General features: G+C 57.4%; 1 protein-coding gene across 2 annotated transcripts in view; it reads right to left on the bottom strand.

The window, feature by feature from the left end:
* Nucleotides 1-12,697: 12,697 nt before the first annotated feature.
* The window catches only part of PBX3 (PBX homeobox 3), a 114,650-nt gene continuing 114,070 nt past the window's right edge, over nucleotides 12,698-13,277 (bottom strand). For both annotated transcript variants that reach the window (XM_062590808.1, XM_062590807.1), the window contains exon 9: nucleotides 12,698-13,277. This exon is cut by the window's right edge and continues 1,027 nt beyond it. The gene's annotated coding sequence lies outside the window, so the exon portion shown is untranslated.

Here is a 13,277-nt window from a genome sequence, read left to right as displayed (position 1 = left end):
TGCGTGCGCTGCCCCTGCCGGGACTCGCTTCAGTACGTTAGCTTAGCCGGGGGTAAACTCGGACGTCGGCGGGAGCCCCCGACAGCTAGCAGAGCCCTGTGGGTCCCTGGCCCCTGGGGATGGGCGTACCGCAGCTGGCGAAAAACGCGTTTGAACGTCTTGGGGAACAGGTCAGAGAGGCAAGAGAAAACAGGCTGTTTGTGTTTTGTGGGATATTTATCAGGGCTTGGGGCCCCCGAGCTGCGCGGGGAGGGGGAGGCGAGGGTCGCCGGCCGGTGCGCGCAGGGTTTCCCAAACGCCGCGACGCGGAGGTCTGTGGCAGACTGCCAGCAGTCAGAGGGCTTCGCGGCATTTGCATAATCTGCAAGATCTAATTGTGTCTTTGGGCTTTTAATAAAACGGGATTGGTTTTACTTCAGTGGTTGGCTCGTGAGAAAGGCTTCAGCGTTCTTGGCATGGGGGATGGCGCGCGCTGCTGCAGCCTCCGGCCCGGGAAGTCTCGCAGCCGCGCGGGAGGAAAGATAAAGAAATGGGAGAAGAAAGGAAAAAGGGTATGAGCGAGGCATTTCTGAGAGAGATGGGCAGGCACCTTCTCCATGCCCGAGGCATCCGTGGGCCCCCCTCACCGCTGCTCGGGCAGGTGGGTCCATCCCCGGGCTCCCGCTGCGCGGCTGCTGCCTGAGCCCCTCGAATGCAGATCTCCCTGCTGGGAGAGCGCTGGGTAGCTGCTGCACAAGCAGCTTGGCCAAAAAAAATCAATAATCTTTTCAATAAAGCATTTTATCCCTTATATATATCGTCTCTCATAAAGATTTTACACAGACAAAAAGTTCAGAAGTTGGTGTAAAAAATGTTGGGAAAAAGGTGAAGATACGTAAGTAAATTACAAACTTGAGGCTGTTTGCACTACCTTGGGAAAGTGGGAGTTATATTGATGAGTTTTTATTGATTTACCATCATTCCCAGTGTGGACATTTTCTGGTCTATTATACCACAGTCGCGGCATATTCCCATCGCAGCACTAAAGAGGAAATATGGGCAGCCTGACCTTGGCAATATGGAGATAATGAAATACCCTTAATGATCCTTCCAAAAGATTTTACAAGCCAACTTCAGATTGTATCTACCTGGTGCTATGCTAATTTTTAAGGCGACTTGCAAACTCGCCGGAGTTGCAGAGCGGCCGCCTGGGCGGGCGGGCAGCCTGGGGTTAAACGGAGCGGGCGCCCCGGGGTGCCCCGCGGGCAGAAGCTGCGGCTCGCGGGAGGGCTGGGAGCTGCCCCCGGCGCCGGGCGGCTCTGCGCCGCACGCCGGGGACGCCGCGCCGTGCCGGGAAGAGTTGCAGCGCTTCAGGGTGACTTTGGGGACAGCTCAAGGAGATTTACCATACAAACCTGCCTGGAATTGCACCTAGCAGGGACATAAATAGCAGGTTTCAGTGCTCTGCTTTCCTCCTCTCCCCTCCCTGGCCCAGCTGGCAACACAATTACCGGCCCCAAAGTATTATTTTCTTAATAAAAATGTTACGTGTAAAGCAAAGCCACAAATGAGTAACAAGCCCATGCAGATTTCAATCACTCCCTTCTTTATTCCTTAGTGAGATTGCTAATGACCTTCATGCAAACCTCCACCAAATCTTTTTTAAAGGCAAATATTAATTTCCTAGCATGAAAAAAGGAAATAAAAAAGCCTATTTTTCATGGGAACTGTGCAGAAAGAAAGATATATTTTCCTTCAAAACGCGGGGAGGATTTTTACATTTTTGTCACTTGCTTTGCATAGACTTGGTACCACCATTTGTTCACCTCTGAATGTAATCTCTCCCCATAAAGCTTTGCTTTAAATTCCTAAGCTACCTGTTAGGCTCTGATAGCTCTTTAGCTACACCCTGAGCGTTGTAGGCTATATGTTACCGCGGCGAGGAAGTGTGGGTTTTGACTCGCTGGGAAGAGGCTGGGAATGACTCTTTAAATTTTAATAGCTGAGCCATTCATTTTTTAAAAAGTGTGCACTGAAGCAATGTAACATTTTTTTTATTATTGCAAGGTCTCCAGAAGTCATTTATGGTGTGAAAATCCTTTGTAGGAAGTTGCACTGTGCTTTGCTTTGAGCCTACCCGTTTCCCGGCTCTGGGAAGCACTGGAGGTCCGCTCTGGGCGACGCAGGCGCGTGGGCCTGTACGCCCGCGCGCTGCCCAGCGCCTCCCTCCTGCCGGGGCACGGGGCAGCGCCCCTTCTGGAGCGAGGAAAACATTTTTGTGCGTTTGGCCTGGGTTTTGCTTTTTTCTTTGAACACTGATTTCCGGCCCTTCCTGTGCTTTGCCCCGTCGCCGCGCGGGTCTGGGCAGCTCGGGCAGAGCCGCGGCCGGGGCTCCCGTCGCCGCTGGGCTCGACCGTCCGGAGCGAGCAACAGCCTGCCGGTACCTGTTTGGGGGGAAAACGGTTAATACGATAACAATAGCACTAAATCAGGCACGGAGCTTCAAGTACAAGTCACGGCAAGAAGTTGTTAATACCTTTATTATGGGATAAAATGTATTCATGATATTAAAGACATCACATTTCTGCCCTGGTGTCACATTTTAGATGTAGCGTAGATAAATGATATATCACTGTAAGAGATCTACAAAAACCATTAGTAACCATGACATTTTGACGTCAGATTTTAAAAAATTCCTAAGTAATCTTTTTGATTTATGAAATGGTGTCCAGGTTCATCGAGACTGATCTCAGATTTATCACAGCCTGGTTAGAATTATTAATGATTTTCAATTTGTAAATCCAATGCCAGCATGTCCAAGTGCTCTCAGCAAAATCACAGAGAGCTGACAGGGAGATTTTGCTCAATCCATAGTTTTCGGCTCTTACAAGATTTTTCTCTTTAACCCCCGTTTTGCCGGTGGCGGGGCCGCGGGAAGGAGGCGTCCGGCACCGCTGCGAGCACCGCGGTCGACGGCAGCGAGCGAGCCGCCTTCTGCAGGCTCCTCCTGAAGACCCTGGCTGGCGCGGGGCGGGCGAGGGCTGTGCCGCGTGCCCGGGCCCGGGAGAGGAGCGGGAAGAGCCGCGTCGCTGGAGAAGCCGGGTTAGAAGCTCTCCCGCCGCCGCCGCAGCGCTCCGCGTGCCGTGGGGCCCCCGGAGCGGGGACGCGCGTCGGAGCTGGTCTGAGCCCCGTGCTGCGGGGGATCGGGGAGGCGACGTTTCGGGTAGGGTGGAGCTCCCCGATCCCGCGGACCGAGGGCGCCGTGGCTGGCGGCACTTTGCAGGACACTGGGATGCCTAGCGAGGACCAGTATACAGTTTTTTATGGAGTACTCCACTGTAACTGGGCAGGTAAAACTCTATAATTAGGGACCTTAGCTGGGGAATCTTTCTAATCCGTCATATCTGCTCCATTATTCAGCTCTATCAAACCTGCACGTGCGAGGAGAGGCAGGACGTTCTTCACAACACTGTCAATAGCAACATCTTCCCAATTACAGGGCGTTATAATGGCGATCTAACGAGGAGCGGTGACGCGCCGGCTGCAGCTCTGAACTTTTGATTAAAGCCTCCTTCAAGATGCTCCCTTTAATTTATGGTGCAGGGATGTCCAGGCGGGCATGTGGAGCGGAGCGGGCACGCCGGAGCGCTGCGGCCCGGGGGCTCCCCCGCCTCCGCTGCCTGGGGCAACTTCAGCTCCTGTGGGACTCGTGGGGCTTGGTCCCCCGGGATCCAGGCCTTGGACTTCACTGCCGGCTGGGGGCGGTGGGCCGGGTAGACATCTCCCCGGCTGCCGAAGGCCCTCGCCATGCCCCAGGTGCTCCTGGGACTGGCATGAACCTGCCAGCTTTGGGAAAGGACCAGCTGCTTCAGGTTCTCCCCCTTTTTTCTTTTTTTTAACCTGAATTATCACATGTTCATGACTAAATGCAGTTTTGTCCAACCCACGTAGAGCTGCTCCTACTTCTTTTGCTCTCTGATGTGTCACTTCTTCATGCGGCCCCAGTATTTGCTTGCCCCCCCCGCTCCGATACTACACGGCAGGCGTGCGTCTCGCCTGCCTGCTGCCGCCCACCCCTCTTTCAGCCCGCGGCTTTCTCCATTTCTTGGGGCTCTCTGAGTCCCTGCGTGCGGAAGGGTCTAGCTTAGAAGCCACGCTCTGCAAACTGCTGCCACGTTGTACGTTTGATCTAACGCAGCTGTTGCCGATTTCTCTTTAAAATGTGCGTGTCAGCTGCTCGAGAGCAGTGTGGGCAGTGCGAAGGACGGGCAGCGCGGGAGGTGGTTCCTTGAGGGGAGCGCCTTGGCGAGCAGCAGCCGAAAAGCGGGGCGAAGCGGCAGGGACCTTGCTGACGAGCCGCACGGAGGGGCCGGCTCCCGCGCGGTCACCGGCTCTCCGCCCCCGGCTCTCGCCCGCGGGCCGGGGCGAAGGGCTCCACCGAGGTCGTCTTCCAGCGGGCTCGTGCTCCGAATTCCCGTGGGTGGTTTCCAGCGCCCCGGGATGCTGCTCCGTGGCCTTGATGCGCCGCGCGCGCGGCGACGGCCTGCCGAGGAGACCGCTCTTGGGGCGTCTGCGGGCTCCGGGTTAAACGAGCTCTGGATGGAGAAATACGTATTGGCAATGTTTCTTGATCCACTATTCAAAGAGAAAATTGAAAGCGTATTTTCATAAGAATCAGATGCTGGAAACAAGTTCTTAAACAAAGAGAGACAGGTCATGTAACTCGCTCCCTTTTCCTCTTTTTTGTTTATTGGCCGGTAACTATTAAGAGTGAAGGAAAGGAGGTTTCTAACTGAAAATTTGTACTTGAACTTGACAAACAAAACAATGTGGAAGGAAGCTTCCCAGCTGCAGGGCAGAATATTTATGTCTGGAGATGGGAGCAACGTTTCAAAATATTAAACAATCTGGAAAAAAAAAAAAAAAAGCTGCTGCTCTCTGAGGCCGCGGTTGTCCAGTTCGCACAACCTTCCCTGCCTCGCTGCTGAAAACAAAGCGAAGGCCGCGGGGGCGGAGGTGCCTGGCCGTGCTGCTTCGCCGGGGGCAGTGAGCGCTGCGGCGGGGCGAGGGTCGGCCTGGCCGTGGTGCGCGCCGGAGCCCGGGGCGATGCCGGCCGGGCGCGGAGCCGGCGAGAGCAGCGGTTCGTGGAGCAGCCCCTTCTGCTTGCGTCAGGTTTGCGACGAAAATGCCTTATTTCGAAGCATAGATTTGCTCAGAAAGAGGGTGCAAGTCAAGAGTCTTTTCTGTTCCAATTTTCAGGAGCCAGATGCGGGCTTCGGTGCTGCATGCGTGTTTTCTGTTTGAGATGTCTCTTCCTTCCTCTTCAGTGAAAATTGAGGGAAACGAAAGGAGAAAGCAAGTAAACAGGGTAAATAAAAAGCCCAATTTGTGGAAATCTTTAGGAGAAAAGAACACTCCCCAGAGGATATGCCGTGAGGTGCACCGCCTTACGTGGCAGGTTTTGCTGTGGCTGGCTTTACCCGGGTTCCCAGATCCCGCGGGAGCAGAGTGGAGCTGGCGGGAGGCGTCGCTCTCCGGAGCGCAGCAGGCTCCGGTGGGGCACTGAGGCTCGGCGCTCCGAGCGCTTGTTTAGCCGCAGCCCCGCGGGGTGCCGGGGGCGACTGCCTGGCTGTGCTGTGCCATGCTGCACTGCTGTGCTGTGACAGGCCATGCCGTGCCGTGCTGTGCCATGCTGCACTGCGCCCTGCTGTGCTGCACCCTGCTGCACTGCTGTGCCGTGCCGTGCCGTGCTGCACTGCCATGCCATCCTGCACCCTGCTGTGCTGTGACAGGCCATGCCGTGCCGTGCTGTGCCATGCTGCACTGCGCCCTGCTGTGCTGCACCCTGCTGCACTGCTGTGCCGTGCCATGCCGTGCTGCACTGCCGTGCCATCCTGCACCCTGCTGTGCTGTGACAGGCCATGCCATGCCGTGCTGTGCCATGCTGCGCTGCGCCCTGCTGTGCTGCACCCTGCTGCACTGCTGTGCCGTGCCATGCCGTGCTGCACTGCCGTGCCATCCTGCACCCTGCTGTGCTATGACAGGCCATGCCATGCCGTGCTGTGCCATGCTGCGCTGCGCCCTGCTGTGCTGCACCCTGCTGCACTGCTGTGCCGTGCCATGCCGTGCTGCACTGCCGTGCCATCCTGCACCCTGCTGTGCTGTGACAGGCCATGCCATGCTGTGCCCTGCTGCACTGCTGTGCTATGACAGGCCATGCCGTGCTGTGCCATGCTGTGCTGTGCCTGCTGCACTGCCGTGCTGTGCCGTGCCATCCTGCACCCTGCTGTGCTGTGACAGGCCATGCCATGCCGTGCTGTGCCATGCTGCACCATGCTATGCTGTGACATGCTGTGCCATGCTGCACTGCGCCCTGCTGTGCTGCACCCTGCTGCACTGCTGTGCCGTGCCATGCCGTGCTGCACTGCCGTGCCATCCTGCACCCTGCTGTGCTGTGACAGGCCATGCCATGCCGTGCTGTGCCATGCTGCGCTGCGCCCTGCTGTGCTGCACCCTGCTGCACTGCTGTGCCGTGCCATGCCGTGCTGCACTGCCGTGCCATCCTGCACCCTGCTGTGCTGTGACAGGCCATGCCATGCCGTGCTGTGCCATGCTGCGCTGCGCCCTGCTGTGCTGCACCCTGCTGCACTGCTGTGCCGTGCCATGCCGTGCTGCACTGCCGTGCCATCCTGCACCCTGCTGTGCTATGACAGGCCATGCCATGCCGTGCTGTGCCATGCTGCACTGCGCCCTGCTGTGCTGCACCCTGCTGCACTGCTGTGCCGTGCCATGCCGTGCTGCACTGCCGTGCCATCCTGCACCCTGCTGTGCTGTGACAGGCCATGCCATGCTGTGCCCTGCTGCACTGCTGTGCTATGACAGGCCATGCCGTGCTGTGCCATGCTGTGCTGTGCCTGCTGCACTGCCATGCTGTGCCGTGCCATCCTGCACCCTGCTGTGCTGTGACAGGCCATGCCGTGCTGTTCTGCACTGTGCTGTGCTATGCTGCACCATGCTGTGCTATGCTGCGCCACACTGTGTTCTGCTGTGCTGTGCCATGCCATGCCGTGCCGTGCCATGCTCTGTTCTGCTGTGCCGTGCCATGCTTTGCTGCACCGTGCCACGCCACGAGGCAGCCCCAGGAAAGGTGGAGGAGCAGCCCCGTGCGCTGCTGCAGAGAAAGGCCCGGTGACTTAGGGACGTGCGAGCGTTTGAGAGGCGGCGGGAGGGCGGCGCGTCCCAAGCCGCCCTGCGCCCGCCCCGCTGCAGGGAGATCGCCCGCGTCCTGCCGAGGCAGCCGTCAAGTCACGGCCCGGCGGGCGGGAGCTGCGGCGCTCGGCCGCCCGGCGCCCGCCCCGCTGCGGGTGACCCCGACTCCCGCGCTGTCCCCCCGAGAGCTCGCCGGCACCTCGGCAGCCCCAAAGCGAGCGAGCGCTTTGGGACGTCGCTCCCTGCAGTGCCGCGGCCTGGAGCCCGCTCCGGGCTGCACCTGTGCTGTGAGTTGGCCCGTTCTCAGCCGGCACGGCTCGAGGGTGCAGAAAGGCACGATTTTCCACGTGGATGCACTGCCATTAGCCCTGCCCATTAATTAGAATAATGCTAATTGTTACAATAACGACAATTATATATGTGGCTTCATATCTGCTGAGGTTGGAAATATTTAAAACAAATCCTTGCAAAAAGCTGCATGCTTTTATCAAAGCCAGTAACATCTTAGATAACGTTTTTAAATGCCAAATTTTCTGTGGAAATGTATATTTATATCAGCAAAATTAAATTTCAGCTTAAGCTTCTTATTATAAATAAAAGAAAATAAGTCAATAAAAAAATAAATATCTAACTGAATGAAGCAGAAATTATATCCAATTATATTTTCCTTAAAACTCAATTTATCTGCCAATATTTTCTTTAAATGCTCATGTTACTTTTTCACTTACTAACAATAAATGCCTGGATGCATTTCAAAGTAGTGCCTTTTCTATTATTTCATTTCCTGGAGTCCTCAGCTTGAAAGGACATTAATAGCACAGTAGAAATAAATAAAAAAAGTTACTTAAGGATTTACAGCTGAGGATTTCTATGGACAGAGCCCAGGAGGGGTTGGGCTGCGCGGGGTCCCCTCTGCCGCGCAGCGCCGCGGCCCCGCGGCGGGACGCCTGTCCCCGTCCCCGGGCAGCGAGCGGGGCCGGGGCGGACGCTCCTGGCGGTGCCCGGCCCCCGGGCGTGCGGCTGTCGGTGCTGTGCCGTTGTTGCAGCGTGGTGGTGGTGCACTGCTGTTGGTGCATTACTGTGCTGTTGTTGGCATGCTGTTGTTGCTAGTACGCGATTGTTGGTGTGTTAGCATGTTGGCGGTGCGCTGTTGGCATACTGTTGGCACGCTGTTCTCGCTGGTATGCGGTTGCTGGTGTGTTACTGTGCCATTGTTGGCACACTGTTGTTGGCATGGTGTTGTTGGTGTATTACAGGGCCGCTGGTGGTGGTGTCCGGTGGTTCCTCCTGCCTTCCCGGGTGCCACTTCGGCGCTGGCCGATCCCCCCGCCCCGCGCAGAGCCCGGCTGCACGCCTGCCGGGGCACATGGCCCAGCCCCGGCGCTGCCGGGAGCCCTTGGTGGCCCGCGGCCGCCGCTCCGCCACCGCCGGGCTCGGCCAGGCGCCGGCACCGCCGGGAGCCCTTGGTGGCCCGCGGCCGCCGCTCCGCCGCCGCCGGGCTCGGCCAGGCACCGGCACCGCCGGGAGCCCTTGGTGGCCCGCGGCCGCCGCTCCGCCACCGCCGGGCTCGGCCAGGCACTGGCACCGCCGGGAGCCCTTGGTGGCCCGCGGCCGCCGCTCCGCCACCGCCGGGCTCGGCCAGGCACCGGCACCGCCGGGAGCCCTTGGTGGCCCGCGGCCGCCGCTCCGCCACCGCCGGGCTCGGCCAGGCACCGGCACCGCCGGGAGCCCTTGGTGGCCCGCGGCCGCCGCTCCGCCACCGCCGGGCTCGGCCAGGCACCGGCACCGCCGGGAGCCCTTGGTGGCCCGCGGCCGCCGCTCCGCCGCCGCCGGGCTCGGCCAGGCACCGGCACCGCCGGGCGTTCCTGCCCCCCAGCAGCCCCGGCTCCGCGGGCTTCGTCCTGCTGCCCCAGACCTCGTTAGGGCAGCGGCAAAGGTCTGCAGGAAAACGGGTCGCGCAGCCTCTGTGCCCGCCGGGGCGCGTCCTGCCCCGAGGGAGCCCCTTGGCCCGGGGGCGGCGGCGGGCTGGGTCGGAGCCGCCCGGCCGGGCTCTTGCAGCGCGACGAGTTCGCCGGGTCTCTGCGCGCCCCAGCTCGGTGCCGCTCCGCCTTCGCCTCCTGTCGCGGCGCTCTGGGGAGAGAGGCCCTGGTGCCCCCCGCGTGGCCACGGCGGCTTGATTAAGCGCTGAGCTCTAATTAATTGACTGGCTTGCAGTAACCAGGTTTGCCGACTCGCCTCGCCCAGCGAAGACGCGGGCGGTTTGTCCGCGCGGCGCTGCCCGGCCGCGGCGCAGGCGCCCCGGCACCGGCGTGTCGGCACGTCGGCCGGAGCGCCGTCCCCGCGCCCGGCGCGAGCCCCGTCCCCGCGGGCGCCCTGCCTCCGCCGCCCGCGCCCCTGCTGCGCTGAGACTCAGCTCTCTATTTGAGGAAAAATGAGTTCTTAAAATTGAAATGCCGGTTATTGTTACGGGAACAGGCGGGGGCTGTGGCAGGAGGGATTTTAAGGTACAAAAAAGGTTCATTTCAGCCCGCGGGAAGCGCTCGAGCAGGGTGCCGGCGGGAGCCCGGGTGACCCGAGGCTCCCGGGACCGCTACCGCTTTCTCGCGTTTTGTGTGAGGTGTTTTGGGGCTCGTTTAGGGTGTCAGCCTGCACCAAACGCTAGCAGCGTGGCACCCGGGCTCGCGCCGGCGCGGCGCTTCGAGTAACGCAGCGGCGAGAGTCCTGAGCCCACGTTAGCGCGACACAGCGACTGATTCCTAGCGTGTGTTATTGCTCTCGCTCGTCTTTACCTGAAGTTAGCAATTTAGGCTCCGTGCCTTTATTTGGAAAATAATAGTACACACGGAATTATAAAAGTTTAATACGCTCTCAGTAAAATGAAAAATGAGTGGTTATGATATTGTCTAACACTTTCAAATGTGTTTATTAATTCATGTTTTAAATCATAAGTTTCATTCTGCAGGAGAGTCATACACAGCAATAAGCAAGTTTTAAAATATTAATGAATAAACAATATTTCTCTATTGAAATATAACATGCTTCTTTGAACAATGTACCACCGGTAATAAATCACAACCAGCAGAAAATTGCATTTCATATTTAATACAACTTGAACTCTGCCTTTTTATAAATGATATCTTTTTTGTTTAATTGGCGTCAGTTCAGATCTAGCAGATTGCTAATAAAATTCTGGATTTCCATATTTAATGACGCGTGCTCTTTATGCTGAATTTTACCAGGAAAAACGCCGCCTTTTATTATCCTAATAGATAGCATTAATAGGTGTTCTCGGATCGTGAAAAACAGCCCCGCTCTCTTCTCCCGAAGCCTCGTCGGGGCTCCCCGGGGCGCCGTGTAGAGGGCAGCGGCATCCGCGGACCGCAGGAGGAGGAGGAGGAGGAGGAGGAAGGTTTGCGGCCCGGCGGAGGGTGCTCGGCCACGGGCACCGCGGCTCTCGCGCGCGGGCAGGACGCGGCGCCCACGCTCGCAGCCGCGGACACGGATGGAATTAATTGGTCTGGATTAACCCACGTAAACAAGGTTCTTAACTTTGTTGCTACGTGAGGGTTTTGGCATCCTCCAATAAATTAATCCTTTTTATTACTGCAGTGACAGGGAGATGATCAAATAGGCTTTGATACAGATTTGGGGATTTATCACCGTATTGCTCTGATATGCTTGAGCTGCTCCTTCCGGAGGCGAGAGCCGGGCTGCGCCGGGAGCCGCGGCGGGGGCGAGCGGGGCCCAGCGCCCCGGCCGCGGTGGGGGGCGAGTCTGGGGGCGAGCGGGGCCCAGCGCCTCGGCCGCGGTGGGGGGCGAGTCTGGGGGCGAGCGGGGCCCGGGCAGCGGCGCCCCGGCCGCGGGCCAAGCCCTGGCGCGTGCCTGCCGGGCAGCGGCCGCGTGCGGGCCCGTCCCTCCCCGCTGGCAAGGAAAGGATAACTGGATGGGAATTCTCATCATATATTATATTACCGTGTCATATTAGACTAATAAAATCCTAATATGATACAGGAGTGGGGAGCATATCATAACTCCTCTGTGGCTAATACAATGCACGCAATAAATCACTCCCGGGCTTGTCCTTAACAATTGTATCGGTGCTTTCTGTGTCACGCTGATAACTCGGTCCCTCTCCTCTAATGGTTCACTTTTCTTCACAGTCCATATGGCAGTGACATTAAAGCTAATGAAATAAAATAAAATTTGCCAATCTTTGAAGAATTCCACTCTTTAAAAAGATGTATTTTATTAACACAAACTGGAAACATCTTCAGTTACTTGGGGTTATTTTTATCGCGTTGGAAATGCACGGCGTAGACTTGGGCATGGGCCTCGTCGCCCTGCCGTGTGCCTTGCAGCCTCCTTGCCGAGGGCCTCGGCCCCTTCCCGGACGGAGCGTCCCACGTCGCGTCCGAGGCTGCGCAGCAAGCGGCGAGCTCGGCACTGGGGAGAGGAAAGCGCTGCCGCTCTGCTGCGGCGGCGGAAGGCCGGGCCGGCTCCTCTTCGCGCCGGGCGCGGAGCGGCTGCTGCGGCGGGGCGAGCACTGTGCTCCCTCCCCGCCTGCACGTCCCAGTGCTTGCTCCAGCTGGCATGGCACGGCACGGCACGGCACGGTGCAGCTCAGCACGGTGTAGCTCGGCACGGCGCAGCACAGCCCGTGCCCAGGGACAGCGCTGGCCCTCTCCAAGCCCGGCTGCGGATCGCATCGGGGTTGCAGCCGCTGCTGGGCTGCTCGGGGGGTTCGGCCCCGTGGCTCCGGCGGGCCCCGAGCCGCAGCGCTGCGGAGCCGCGCGCTGACGATGCCCCGCGGCGCGGGCTCGCGCGGCCGAGGGCGCTCGCTGGGCTCCCCGCGAGCCGGCTCCGCACGCTGGCTCTGCGCCCGCAGCCCGCGGGACGCGGCGGGGCCGAGGGCGCTCGCTGGGGCGGCCGCGGGCTGCGCGCGGGCACGGCTAGCCTCCGCTGCCTGGCTGCACGAGCCGCGGCGCGGCGCAGCTAGATTTATCAAAGACCATTTGCTGCAAGTGATTAACGTTAATTTGATTTCCTGTGAGTCAATTTCCTTGAGATATGGTAAACAGGCTATTACCTGTTATTGACCTTTACTTTATTAAAAAGATTTAAAATTAGCATTTATAGATATACGTCCTTCCAAAAAACTTTTATTAATAAAGAAAAATATTTTTATAATCAAATTATACTTGCTAGCTGGGGTTATAGTTTCAAAGTTAATGTTAAATAAGACGCTAATTAAGAGTAAACACGATGGGCTTTTTTTAACTTTATCCCAAGGCCTGACCCTTTCCTCAGCGTCCCCGGTTTCCGCTCTGGCGCGGCGCGGCGCAGAAGCGGGCGCCGGGGATGCAGCGGGAGCGCGGTGCGGCGGCGGCCACCCCGCCACGTTCCCCGCGAAGAACCGCTCTGCTCCTGCCCCGGGACAACACCGGCGCTTTGCAGCCGCCTTCACCTCTCATGTCTGACTTCAACTGAGCAGGAAGAAATTACGTCAGCGTTTGATCATGAAAGCAAAAAGTTTATTCATGTTGAAACTACATATAACTACCACGAGGAAGACTCTTCAATCCAGAGTGTAATCCAGTTAGAAAGTAACACGAAACGTTTTAATACATTAGAATCACTGCCACAAATTATTTTCATGACTCCATCGGTTTCAGAATCGCATACAATACAAAAGAGAAGGGAAGGGGCCCCTGTCACACAGGGGCAGAGATACAGTACTGAATACTGAAGTCTGTATGCATTACAATTAGTTGTTGTTTTTTGCGTGGATTAGTAACAAGATGAAGAACATTCAAAATGTTTCTCAGTATTTACAACAGTTTTACTGTTTTGTGTTAAACCTAAGACCCAATGTTTCCACTTTAGCTTCTTTAAAAGTTGCAAATGCAACCCTGATTTCTTTTAAAAGATTACAATGTACATTACATTTCATGAGGGAAACAAAGAGTTAATTACAAGATGCAAAAAGATAAGAAAGAGACAAACTACAGCGTGAGTATCGTTCAGAGGTAGTAAGTGAGCACTCTAAGCTACAGACCATGTTGAGAGTCTATTGGTTCGTATGAGTTCGC

This window comes from Rhea pennata, chromosome 18, assembly GCF_028389875.1.
Source record: "Rhea pennata isolate bPtePen1 chromosome 18, bPtePen1.pri, whole genome shotgun sequence".
NCBI classification, from domain to species: Eukaryota; Metazoa; Chordata; class Aves; order Rheiformes; family Rheidae; genus Rhea; species Rhea pennata.
The sequence above is the reverse complement of the archived record's forward strand: the minus strand, read 5'-3'. Positions and strand labels throughout refer to the sequence as shown.